The sequence below is a fragment of the Papio anubis genome, chromosome 11, assembly GCF_008728515.1.
Source record: "Papio anubis isolate 15944 chromosome 11, Panubis1.0, whole genome shotgun sequence".
NCBI lineage: Eukaryota > Metazoa > Chordata > Mammalia > Primates > Cercopithecidae > Papio > Papio anubis.
Window position 1 is genome coordinate 111,881,566 of NC_044986.1, and position 12,881 is coordinate 111,894,446.

A 12,881-nucleotide genomic window follows, 5' to 3' on the forward strand; every position below is an offset into this window, starting at 1 on the left:
GGCATCACTGCGCTCCAGCCTGGGCTACAGGGTGAGACTCCATCTCAAAAAAAGAAAGAAAGTTTAATCATTTCCTCCTATAAGCAAAGCCCAGTGTGAAGATGGGTGAGGTCCTGGTGGAGCTATTGTTATCTCTTAAAAGCTATTTTATTCTTTTGAAATCAAAGGCAAGAAAACACAGACACAACCACATCGAGACCACTGCAGACTGCTCTCTACCCTCTCCTCTGTGCTCCTCCATCAGGCACACCTGCCAGATTAATCCTCCTGAAATGCCACATTAATCATGTTACTGCTGCTCACTGATCTTCATAGCTCCTAATTACTTAGAGAATTAAATTCGAACATGGACTTGACTGCTCTGGGCCCTCCCCAGCTGGGCCACATTCCATGGCTGGTCCTCTTACCGACATCTTTCTGTGTTTCTACCCTTCCTTCTGACAAATGAGTCTGATCACCATTTCTCAAATTAATTGTGCATTTTCTCAACACCAAGCATTTGCTCACTCTATTCCCTGGGCCATAAAGCTCTTTCATCATTCTGTTTCCCTCCCTCCCTCCCTCCCTTCCTTCCTTCTTCCTTCTTTCCTTCCTTAATCATGGAGTATCTACAATGGATTAGGAGCTGTGGGTGAATCCTGCTCCCTCCTCCACCTGCCCTGCAGGATGTCTCCCCCATCCACAGCACACACCACTTAATGTTTTGTCATAAGTTTGTCAATTAGTCATAAAATCCTGTAACCACCTCTTATGTTATTCAAAAATATATTTGCTTTATCTCGCAATAAGATTTCTCCCTGCCAGGATCATGGCTTATTCTTTTTGGTGCATGACATCATGCATTGCCTGTAGTAGGTATGTTTCAGAGACATTTCTTATATGTATGAATTCATTGTGGATGAATTAATCCACAATGAATTGATAGATTAATTGTATTAAAATTCAGTCTTAATGACTTCTGTACTTTGATCTTTCCCTAACCATAGTGCTGCAAGCTTAGATATCCCTGCAGGGTAGAGGACTGTGTAAGGTGAAGTAATTCCTGAGCTAGACATCTGGGCATTTTATAACTGTCCAATGGCAATAATAAAGCCTTGAGCCAAATCACAGCGTGGGATGTTATTTCATCATTCTTAGTGGATCCATGCCTCAGGGAAACCCATGGCATAGAGAGGCTCGTGATTTTAAAAAGCAGAATAAATAAATCGAGGGTAAAATATTGCCTGTGCACCTGGAGGACATTATGCTAAGTGAAATAAGCCAGTCATAAAAAGAAATAATGTAGGATTCCACTTACATGACTTCCTAGAATAGCCAAATTTGTAGAGACAGAAAACAGAGTGGCAGTTACCGGAGGCTAAGCTAGGGTAGAGAGGTAATTGTTTAATAGATACAAAGTTTCCATTTTGCAAGATGAAAATGTTTAGGCCATTACTTGTACAACAACATAAATGTAATTGACACTACTGAACCTAAAAATAAAGACGGTAAATTTTATGATATGTGTACTTTCTCACAGGTCTTAAAATTTTTTAGCATGCCTTTAGTCCCAGCTACTTGGGAGGCTGAGGCAGGAGGATAGCTTGAGCCCAAGGATCCAAGACTGCAGTGACCTATGACTACACCACTGCACCCCAGCCTAGGTGACAGGAGACACTGTCTCTAAAACAAATAATAATAATAATAATAATAATAATAATAATAATAATAAAAATACACAGAACTAAAAAAATTTACATAACCGTTAAAAAGAAAAAAGTAACTGCTTGTGAAAGAATTCTGAGGTATGTTTGGCAGATTAAAATCACTTCAATCATGGCAAAAGAAAAATGGCTCTGCAGTGGTTTTCAGATAACAAAGGAATTTACAGGTGTTTGTTTGTTTGTTTGTTTGTTTTAGCAAGAAAGCTGCTCTAATATATTTCAAGTAACTAGATGGACCATTCTTTGGAGTATCTTCCGATCTTGCCACCTTAATAAATGGATGAATGCCTCCATTGTCCGGAATGTTTATTTCTGCGTTCTCATCTTGAATAATTATAAAAGAGAATAGCCTTACAGATCACTTCACAATTTATAAAATCTCTCAAGTTTGCTGTTTTCAAAGACAGGGATGTCTGTGTCAGCACCCCCATTTCCACATTTGATCATGGGCAAGAAAGAATTTTTTTTCTTTTGAGTGAATTCTTTTTATTCTTTTCGTGAACCAGTTTCTCCTTATTTGATCTTCTAAACTAGACACAAGGTTTTGGATGACCTTTTTATAAAGTCCTTCTTCTATATAGGAAAGCAATGTTTATGTATGCATACTTTTATTTTTTAACCACATCTGTGATATGTTCAATGGCTCAGGGATAAAACACTTAGAAATAAAGAAAAGAGTTTTTTGTTTTTTGTTTTGCCAGCATCTCGCTTTGTTGCCCAGCCTGGAGTGCAGTGGCGCAATCTCAGCTCACTGCAGCCTTGACCTCCTGAGCTCAAGTGATCCTACCACCTCAGCCTCCCGAGTAGAAAACCTTTTTTTTTGGGTGGGGGGCCGGGGGAAGATGGAGTCTTGCTGTGTGGCCCAGGCTGGAGTGCAGTGTCATGATCTGAGCTCACTGCAACCTCTGCCTCCTGTTTCAAGCGATTCTCCTGCCTCAACCACCTTAGTAGCTGGGATTACAGGTGCCCGCCACCACACCCGGCTAATTTTTGTAGTTTTAGTAGAGACAGGGTTTCTACATGTTGGCCAGGCTGGTTTTAAACTCCTGACCTCAAGTGATCTGCCCACCTCAGACTCCCAAAGTGCTGAGATTACAGGCGTGAGCCCCCAAACCTGGCCAAAGCATTTTTTAAGAACTGGAACTAATGTAAACTTCTAGGCATTACATTGAGTAGTTGACACAAATTCTTGATGAATTTTGCTCCAATTTTTCCGGCAGCTTAGACACAAAGGGAAACACACTGGATTATGTATTTTGTTTTGCAGCAGGAGAATATGTTCAAATTTAAGTGCAGGTGATGACAGTAATTGGGACACTTGATTTTTATGTTCTTTAAAAGAAACAAGTATATATCTGTTGACTTTCTCGTGTAACACTCATTTTACATTCTTTTGTTACTCTCTTCTTCTTTGCAGAACTTTCACTTTCTTTGTAACTTTCATCCAACAGTGAAACAAACTGGAAATTATGGTCTACTAAGGAACTGACTGTGGAAGAGAAGAAATGAATGATTCCTGTTCAGCCTTTGCAGGGTACAATATCTCACCCATTGCTGCTTCTGAGAAGTTTCTTTGGAGGCTTTCTTTTTTTTTCTGAGGTGCTTTTTTTTCAACCAGTATCTCCCCAGTCCATATTTATTTCTCAGTCAAGAAATTTTATAAATGTCTAATCTTCTAGAGGCTGAGGAGCTTGGAATCTCTTGGGCTCTTCAACCCTTTGAGAGCCTTTCATGTAAGTGAAACAAATAGAGAGTAATACAAGATAGGATATGAGCAATAAGGTGCTAAATTGAATGTAATCAAGAAAGTGCAAAAATGGCTGATCTTATCAATAAGTCAGAAAAGTGTGAAAAATTACATGAACTACAAAGATCTGGGAAGGTCTCACGGCAGCCAGAGACTTCGAGATTGTAGGAGTCCGTAGGAAATTGGCTCTTGCCTCTTTCTACTTTTCCCCATTGAATTTGTTTTTGTTTCTATGGAGTAATTTTCTTCTATCGGTCCTTTTTCATTTTATCCCTGCCCTTCAGAAATTCATTCTATTTCATTTCTTTAGCAAATATGAGGGGCATATTATTGATTCTTCAATTCCCTGTCTTATTTTTCCTATGCAAAAACCCAGCCTGTAAGTGTGTTCTTTCTCCATGGCTATTTTAAACAAACCATTTCCCCAGTCCTTCTTTTTGCTAAACAGGACTGTCTAATCGGGTTAAGTTTTTTTTTTTTTTTTTTTAAACAGATAAACAGTTTCTTTATTCCTCCTCTTCTTCTTCCTCCTCCTCTTCTTCATCTTCCTCTTCCACCTTTTTCCGGGCAACTTTAGCAGGACCCTTTGCACCATCAAACTTTCCTTTTGACTTATAGTCAGCAACATCCTTCTCATACTTCTCCTTCAGCTTTGCTGCCTTAGTGATGTAAGGCTGCTTTTCACTGTCATTTAAATTATTCCACATCTCACCCAGCTTTTTTGCCACGTCTCCAATAGAGATGCCGGGGTTTGTGGATTTGATCTTGGGACGGAATTCTGAACAGAACAGGAATAATCCAGACAGTGGCCTTTTGGGAGCATTAGGATGCTTCTTCTTCTTGCCTCCCTTAGCTGGTCCGTAATCCTGCATTTCCCAATCATAGCACACTTTATCTGCCTTTGCCATTTCATCAAATTTAGATTTCTCTTTCCCGGGCATCGTCTTCCATCTCTCAGAGCACTTCTTGGAAAATTCTGCAAAATTGACAGGGACCTCTGGGTTTTTCTTCTTATGTTCTTCTCTGCACGTCTGCACAAAGAAGGCATAAGCAGACATCTTGCCTTTTGGTTTCTTGGGGTCACCTTTAGCCATCCTGACTGTATTGTTCGCTAGTCTAATCAGGTTAAGTTCTTGATGAAGAAGTACCTGGTTTGTGTTGGTACAGAATTCTCATTAGAATATATAGTGAAGCTCTATACACGTGTTCGTTAAGGCAACATTCCAATTCAGACACATTTCCAATCACATACCCCAGATATGCCAAAGAGTTTAAACCTCAGTCCTGATAACACTACTTCTCAAATGTGCTGTTCTAAAGTAGAAGAGATTTCAGAAACTTCAGACAGATTTGGTGATCCGTGCTTACAAAGATCTGCTGAATAGCCAGCTCAAATGCACTTAATTAGTATCACAAAATATCACCCATAAATTAAGGCCAAATAATAATGCATAGCTTACGAGATGTTTTAAAATGCATTTATCTGAAAATAGAGCTGAAACCTGAGAAAGATGCTGGTCCCACTAATAGTAAGAGAAATGCCAATTAAAGCGACATGAAAATGCCATTTCTCTCTACAGAGGGACAAAAAGCCCACAGTTTGGCAGTGAATTCTATTGGAGCGACTGTGAAGAGTGAGGCACTTGCAGAGAATACTGGTGGGAATGCAAGAAGGTACAGCTTCTATGAAAGGGAATTTGACAACATGTATAGCAAAATCATATACACATTTACTCTTTGGTCGTCTTCTGGAGACCCACCCCTAAGATGGATTGCCAAAAATACAAAAACACTTATTCCTAAGGCTACTCCTTGCAGCATTATTTGTCATAGTAAAAGAAGAGCAACCTGAAATAACCCAAATGTCTATCCATTGGTGTCTGGGTAAATAAATTGTGGTCCAGCCACATGAAAGAATATCTCGTAGCTCTATAAAGAAATGAGTAACTCTTCTATATAAACCATAGAGCGATTTTCAAGGTATATTATTATACGCAAAAGTGAGGTGAGAAAGTGTATGCTGTTTTCTAGAAAAGAGAAGATATGAATATATACACACATTTATTTGTGTTTTTAAAATAGAGCAAAGATCACTAAACACACACACAGAATGGCTAACTGGTACCTACAAGAAAAATGATGCAACAAAGCGAATAAGATAATGATAGAAGCTATGAGCTTTGGCTATATCTTGTTTTAGAGATTTAGAATGATATAAACATGTTGCATAAATATTAAGTTAACTCTAAGCAACTCCTAAATATTAAAAAATAGACTTACATATACATCTGGTTGATGGCATAAACACACAGGGAGGAACTATTTAAAGCAACTTTTAGTTTACTTTATTACGATTTCAACTTTTATTTTAGATATGGGGGTTCACATGCAGACTTGTTACCCAGGTACATCATGTAACACTGAGGTTTGGGTTATAAATGATCCTGTCAGCCAGATAGTGAGCATAGTACCCAATAGGTAGTTTTTCAGCCCTTGTCCCTTCCCTCTCTCCCCTCTCTAAGTAGTCTCCAGCATCTATTGTTCCCATCTTTATGTCTGTGAGTATGCAGTGTTTAGCTTCCATTTATAAGTGAGAACATGTAGTATTTGGTTTTCTGTTCCTGCATTAATTTGCTCAGGATAATGACCTCCAGCTGTATCCATGTTGCTGTAAAGAACATGATTTCAGTCCTTTTCATGGCTACATAGTATTCCATGGTGTATATGTACCACATTTTCTTTATCCAACCCACCATTGCTGGGCACTTAGGTTGAGGGGTATATTATTGATTCTTTGCTGTTGTAAATGTGCTGTGATGAACATACGAGTGTGAGTGTCTTTTTGCTAGAATGATTTCTTTATTTTGGGTATATTCCCACTAATGGGATTGCTGGGTCCAATGGAAGCTTGGTTTTAAGTTCCTTCAGAAATCTCCAAATTGCAAAGCAACTTTTATGTCATAGCGATTTCATTATATATCCCAAAGGACAGAAAGAACTTTAAAAAAAATCTGAAATGATTACCAGTCACTTTGGTGTTGGTAGTGGTGATTTTGTTTTTCTGAGGCTATCATGTGAGTAGTATGGATAAAGCAAGTGAGAAATGGTGTTGGCATCATTGAGATCCAGATTTTTGTCATGTGAGAAAAAAGAAATTGATGAGACTGTGTAAAACTGTAGTCCTGATTTTGAAATGGAAATACCAGCATAAATGTATGACTTAATTTATACTTAAAAGAAAATACTTAAAATGCCCCAATTTTGTACCCTGTAAAGTCCTAGAAACAACCAATCCAGTAGTAATTAGTATTCCTCGTTCCCCAATGGTGGATCTAGATTCTATTTCCCACTAAAGAGAACCAACCTCCTTAAATAATTGGTCACACTAGGAAGCAAAGAAATTAAATGACTACCAAGGGTGTTTCAAACAGATTCAGGAGCAACTGAATAGTTCTTATTCCTGGGGTCAGACAATTTGATTCCAAATTAGGATAAAACTGTAATGGATGAATTGAAACATATCAAATTTGTTTGACTCCATAAATGAATAATGATGCTTTAAATAAATTCATCAGTCACATTTGGATGATGCTAGGCATGGTAAAAATTAGTGAATTTTAAAAATTGGTGAATAAAGGGGTGTTTCCTGTTGTGGATATATTCTAACTAATCAATGATGTAGGAATGATAGAATAAAAATGACAACATTTACAATCCCTAAAGAATTAACGGAGTTAGGCAGAGATCAACAGATGATGATATCACAAAAAGAGAGAAAATCAGACATTATATAACACTGGGTGGAAGGATATGCCACCACCGATGATGTATTCTTGCCAAATGTACAAGAAATACAGGAAACAGAGGAACATGATAAACAACACCACAGAGATTCAATTAGTAAAATCCAGATTACAGGAAACTGTAAAAACAAATGACCCAGTGTGTTCAACAAGATTTGCAAGAAAAAAGAAAGAAATTGAGAAATCTATAGATTAAAAGAGAACTGAGACATACTAGTCAATCGCTATTTCTGGACCTTATTTGGATCCTGCTTCAAACAACACACACAATTGAGGAAGTCTAAGCACCATTTAAGAATATTAAGAAACTATTGTATAAGTATAAGAATGGCATTATGGTCGTTTTCTTTAAATTTCTGTCTTTTAGAGATGTAAACTACAATGTTATAAGTGACAATGTATTAATTTATGTAATAGTCCATTAAAATTATTTATAGTAACTCTATTATAATTTTATAGAGAGAAGATATGGATACGCATATCTAACAAACTTTTTTTTTTTTTTTTTTAATTTTGTTTTTGTGGAGATGGGGTCTTGCTATGTTGCCCAGGCTGCTCTCAAACTCCTGGGCTCAAGTGATCGTCTGGTCTTGGCCACCCAAAGTGCTGGGATTACAGGCATGATGCACCATGCCCAGCCATCTAACAAACTTTATTTTATTGCTTAAACTGGCTTTCAAGCTTATAAATGACAATACATTTCTTGTATGTCAGGAGGCCCAAAGAAAACAAGTGACCATGAAAAGAGCTATGACATATAGCTCTTCAAATGACCCATCTCTTATGGGCCAGGCTCGGTGCCAGAGATGCAGTGATGATTAAGTGGAACACGTGAGCTGAGCTTGTGAGGATGAGAGAGATTCCACTGTGTAAGGATCTGGGGTGATGGAAGGGCCCTACAGGGAGGGGACCCCATGACCAGAAGTCCTGCCACAGTGAGGGAGAGCTTGGTGTAACTGAGTTCAGTTGGATCCCTCAAACACTGCCCAGAGCCCTTGAAGGCATCTAAGGACACACTTATCAGGCCTGCCCCCATACCAGACTCAACTCAGAATCTTTTAAAGGCAGCTCTCTGTCAGGCTTGCCTGAGATGGTTTGGTTTTCCCTGGATAAGAGAGCCAGACACAGTGAGAGCTCTAGGACTAAGTTGAACCACATGAAATCGCCAGCTTCATGGGCCCACAGTGGCCGAAGTTTGGCAATTTCCCATGCTCTAACCTCAGCATTCTGAGTGCCGGGACTGGCTCATGGGGACCAGAGTGGCTGGGGAAATTCTCTTGGCTTTGTGTCTCCCTGGCCTTTCTACTCAGGCCAGGCTGTGGTTACAGCACAGATGGGGCTAGGGGCACTGAGCAAGGCCACCGAAGAGCCTCGGGGACAGGAAGGCATAGATGGGCTCTGTGTGGCCTCGCCTTCCCTTTCTGGGGAGTAGAGCATCTGGGAAGAAAGGAAACCCACTTAGAGAAGAAGATTGGGGTTCTAGACTTGAGCAATTATATGGGCAGAGACTGAGGTCTGGTGTAAGTCAAAGTAAGAGATCTAGAGCAGGGAAATGAGTACCACAGTGGAGACCTCAATGGCAGTGTAACCTTGATGGCAGTGTAGACCTCGATGGCGCGTAACCTCAATGGCAGTGTAACCTCGATGGCAGTGTAGACCTCGATGGCAGTGTGACCTCGATGGCAGCATACCCTCAATGGCAGTGTAACCTCAATGGCAGTGTAGACCTCGATGGCAATGTAGACCTCCATGGCAGGAGGACTGTGGGAAGCACATGAAACATAGGGGAAAAGATGAGAGAAGACCTTTCTCTAAGCCAGCATTTGCTCCAAGTCACAGCAAGGAGGAACTGGTACCATACCATACCTTGTCTGTAGTTGGCCGACTTCAGCTTAGTACGAATCGTTGACTGAACGTAATTCTTTTAGCTGAGGATAGGTTCAGCCATTTTAAATTCATCATTTCAATGTGATCTTTATGGAATTTAGATCCTTAAAAATTCTATGAATTATCATAGAAAAAAGACAGATGATAGGAAGGGAGGGAAGAAAACCATCTCAGTGACCTTCCAACTAATTATTCCAATAATGACTCTGGCCATACGGTGGGCAAGTGAAATAAAGTGCCCCGTAGAGCGTGCTGCCTTATCTTAGCAATTTTGTACTAATGAGAACCTGATATTTGAAATACACTAATGATATCGATTCATTTTACAGTTAGCTTCATATAATAGAAAAACTAATGCTTACTAGATATATGAATAGTGGCTTAAACAGGATATTTATTTCTCTTTTGTGAAAAAAACAGTCTGCAGGTAGTTAATCCAAGGCTGTTTTGGAAGTTCTGTAGTCAACAGAGACCCAGGCCTCTGGTATTTTGCTGCTCCACCATCCTCAGTGGATCACCTCATGGCCCCAAGTGGCTACTTGAGATCCAGGCATCACATCTGTATTCCAGGCTGCAGTAGGAAAAAGAGAGAGAAGGTTATTCCCCACCTGTTTCAGGAGATTTCTATTAACACCCCATTAGGCAAAGCTTAGTCACGGAACACATGCGAGTGAGGATGTATTTGTATAATATTTTAGATTAGATGGGCATGTTGCTGATCTGACTAAAATGAATGTTTTCTTACATGGAGAAGATGAAGCGTGTAGGGGTGGATGCTGGCCATCTCTTCACTTCAGCAGTAGGGCCTGCTGTTGGCCAAGGCACCTGTGTGGAGGAGAGTCTTCTGTTATGAAATTAGATAGGAATGACACCCACATAGAACAAAAAGTAAATCTTTTCCTCCTTCCAACTTGCTTCTAAGTGCTTTCAGTTTCTTACTGGCTGGGTTTTGAATTCTAGGAAAATAAAGCTTCAGAAAGTGTCTGTGACAGGTTGCCCCACGTGAAACCTCCCATGCACAGAATCACTGCACCAGATATAATTGAGAGCTAATTTCATATTTCCTGCATATCATATTGGAAAATTGAGCTGTCAGATCTCTTTAAGGGCTACATGCCAAAATGAGAACACCCAAGCGCTTCTCTTCGCAATTCATTTCTGCAGGACTTTTTTTTTTTTTCTCACTATCTTCAAGACTCAAGAAAGTTGTACTAGAAGCCAAATCCATCTAATTTGAGTAAGCTTTTGAAGTTCAGATATTTGCTGTGGATAAAATTGAGAAAATTTACAGGGAAAAGCTTCTCTGAAGTATCCCTTCCCACTAAAAGTCCCTTAATTTCCAGAATGTTTCAAACTGTGGGTTGTGAGATAACCAATGCATTGTGGGAGGGTGGATTGGGTCTTGGTTCTCTGTGGTCAGAGCACCCTGACATACCTGTGCAATGAAGAGCTGGGTGAATGAGAAATAAGCAGGGAATTACTCAGTGTGTCTGCCTTCCAGATTCAAGTGATTCTCCTGCCTCAGCCTCCCAAGTAGCTGGGACTATGGGCCTGCGCCACCACACCCAGCTAGTTTTCATATTTTAGTAGAGATGGGGTTTCACTGTGTTGTCCAGGCTGGTCTCAAAGTCCTGTCCTCAAGTTATCTGCCTGCCTCAGCCTCCCGAGGTGCTGGGATTACAGGCATGAGTCACCATGTCCGGCCCAGTACATCTGTTGAAGGTGATTAAGCTGCATGCTGTGAAGGTATTCCAGGAGATTCACAGCTGGTACGGGAACCTTAGGCTCTGTCACTTAGGAAAGAATCTTCCAATCTATGGACCACCTCACTTGTGTTATTTTCTTGTAGCTTTTTCTGAGCTCCTTTGCATCCTGTGTTTTCCCAAAAGATGTTTAACTGGAAGGAAATGTGCATCTTCTATTCCCTAAAAGCATGGTCATCTATGGGTTGGACTTAAATCCAGTAAAAGCAGCTTAATTTTTTTCATTAAGTTCTACAAATAGCTGAGTAATGATGCTCATCCAATAATTGATGGGGGATATGTCTAAAATTAGACAAGATGCTCTTGAAAGTGTATCCCAAAATGAAGAGTAAGGGAAGAGGAAGAGAATATACCTCTGTGCTTTGCTCTGTGAAGAGTTTATGGGCACTATTCACAAGGAGAGATGTGTTGTGTTGTGTTGTGTTGTGTTATGTTAGAAGCCAGGCATATGTGAAGGTAGAAGCTCATAAGCCTGGAGATGGTGACCATGAAGACCAGGTCCAAATATGGATAAGATATGACATAAGTAGAAAGTGTCATCAATTTTCTTTTCATCTCCTTTCTTCACCACTTTGTCCATCATCTGATGTGCTATCTCTCTAGGTTCCCACTGTTATTTTTCCCTCTCTCCTCCTGTCTCAAAAGATATGTTGACACTAATTCACATCTACACTGGAATAGAGCATAAATGAGTGTCCTTGGAATTTCAGCCAATTGTGAGTATCTGAGGGTCTTTTGAGGAGCAGACTACCTAGTCCTATTTTATCTACTCATAAGACTAACCCCGCAGCAAGTAATGATTTTAAGAAAAAAGTCTGGGAAGTGTCTAACAAAGTTAATTATTGCAGACCAATTTCATGAGTTTCATTGCCTCCAAGAAGGATCACTGTAGAAAGTTCTGGGAGATCCTGCAGTTGTCATGAGATATAGGATTGACAAGAGGATTATTAAATCACAGGTGAGAAGCCACTTAGCCCAGAGATTTTCAAACTTTTTGGTTATAAGTCAAATGTTTTCAAATAGAAATGGTATAGGGAATATTAAAAGGTAAAACATATAATAGATAACACAGAGCTGTTTTGGTAGAACCCTGGGGTAGTTCAGGGCTAAGGGGTTAGGGAATGTCAGAGGTTCTTGTGGGAACCCTAGGGTTTGGGGCCTGAAGTCTAAACATCACAGCTCCATCCAATCCACACATTGGGAGCACACAAAAGCTTGGGCTCTGAGATGCCGAAAGACTTGTACAAAGTTAACACAGAGTTAAAACTGTATTTAACACTCCAAATTTCTAGTTCAGAGTTTTCCCAGTAAAGTCATCAAGTGATTGATTTTCCCTTAGATATTTATTTTTTTCTGTTATTAGAAAACCTAAAAAGTATAGGTAGTAGGGTGGGGGGAAATGAAATCCACCTAAAATCCTATCAATCAGAAATATATATTTTATATATATATATATATATATTCTATTTTCAGCATGAAATAATCTTCTATAATCTTAACTTCAACAATCTTGAACAGATTGGCTTTTCTCATATTGACTCACTGTGCAGCTTATCCTAAGACGCAGCAAGTATATAAAATAAAATACCCCAGATCATAGACTGTAACCGCATATAGAAAGGTTGACGTCTTTCATTTATTCACACTTTTAGCGGGCCAGGGGGGAAATAACGGTGGAAAAGCCATTTTGAAATAACTCTTCCTAAAACCTCTCTAAGTTTCCCAGGACCCAAACCCAGCCTATCCTTGCAGATAATGATAGAATAATTATAAAGATAGAGTAATTTGGAAATATTTTTCACAAGGAATTTTTCTAGATGTTTTTTCCAAGCATCCAAGAGTCTCAGGCTCTGGCTGCAGTCCAGTATTTCTAATGAATTCTTTGAAGCTCTAGCATGGATGCTACTTCAAATAAAAAACTGATAGAAAATGGAAACGTTTCCTTTCACCACATGCGATAAGTGATTTTAAATTCATA

At 39.5% G+C, this 12,881-nt stretch overlaps 1 protein-coding gene and 1 pseudogene across 4 annotated transcripts in view; one reads left to right on the plus strand and one right to left on the minus strand.

Annotated features, from left to right (window-relative positions):
- FRMD4A (FERM domain containing 4A) overlaps positions 1-12,881 on the plus strand; it is a 693,308-nt gene that overhangs the window by 224,764 nt on the left and 455,663 nt on the right. The window lies entirely within an intron of this gene.
- LOC108587517 lies at positions 3,944-4,563 on the minus strand (annotated as a pseudogene). Its single transcript, XR_001906183.3, has one exon. The product of XR_001906183.3 is annotated as a high mobility group protein B3 pseudogene (transcript).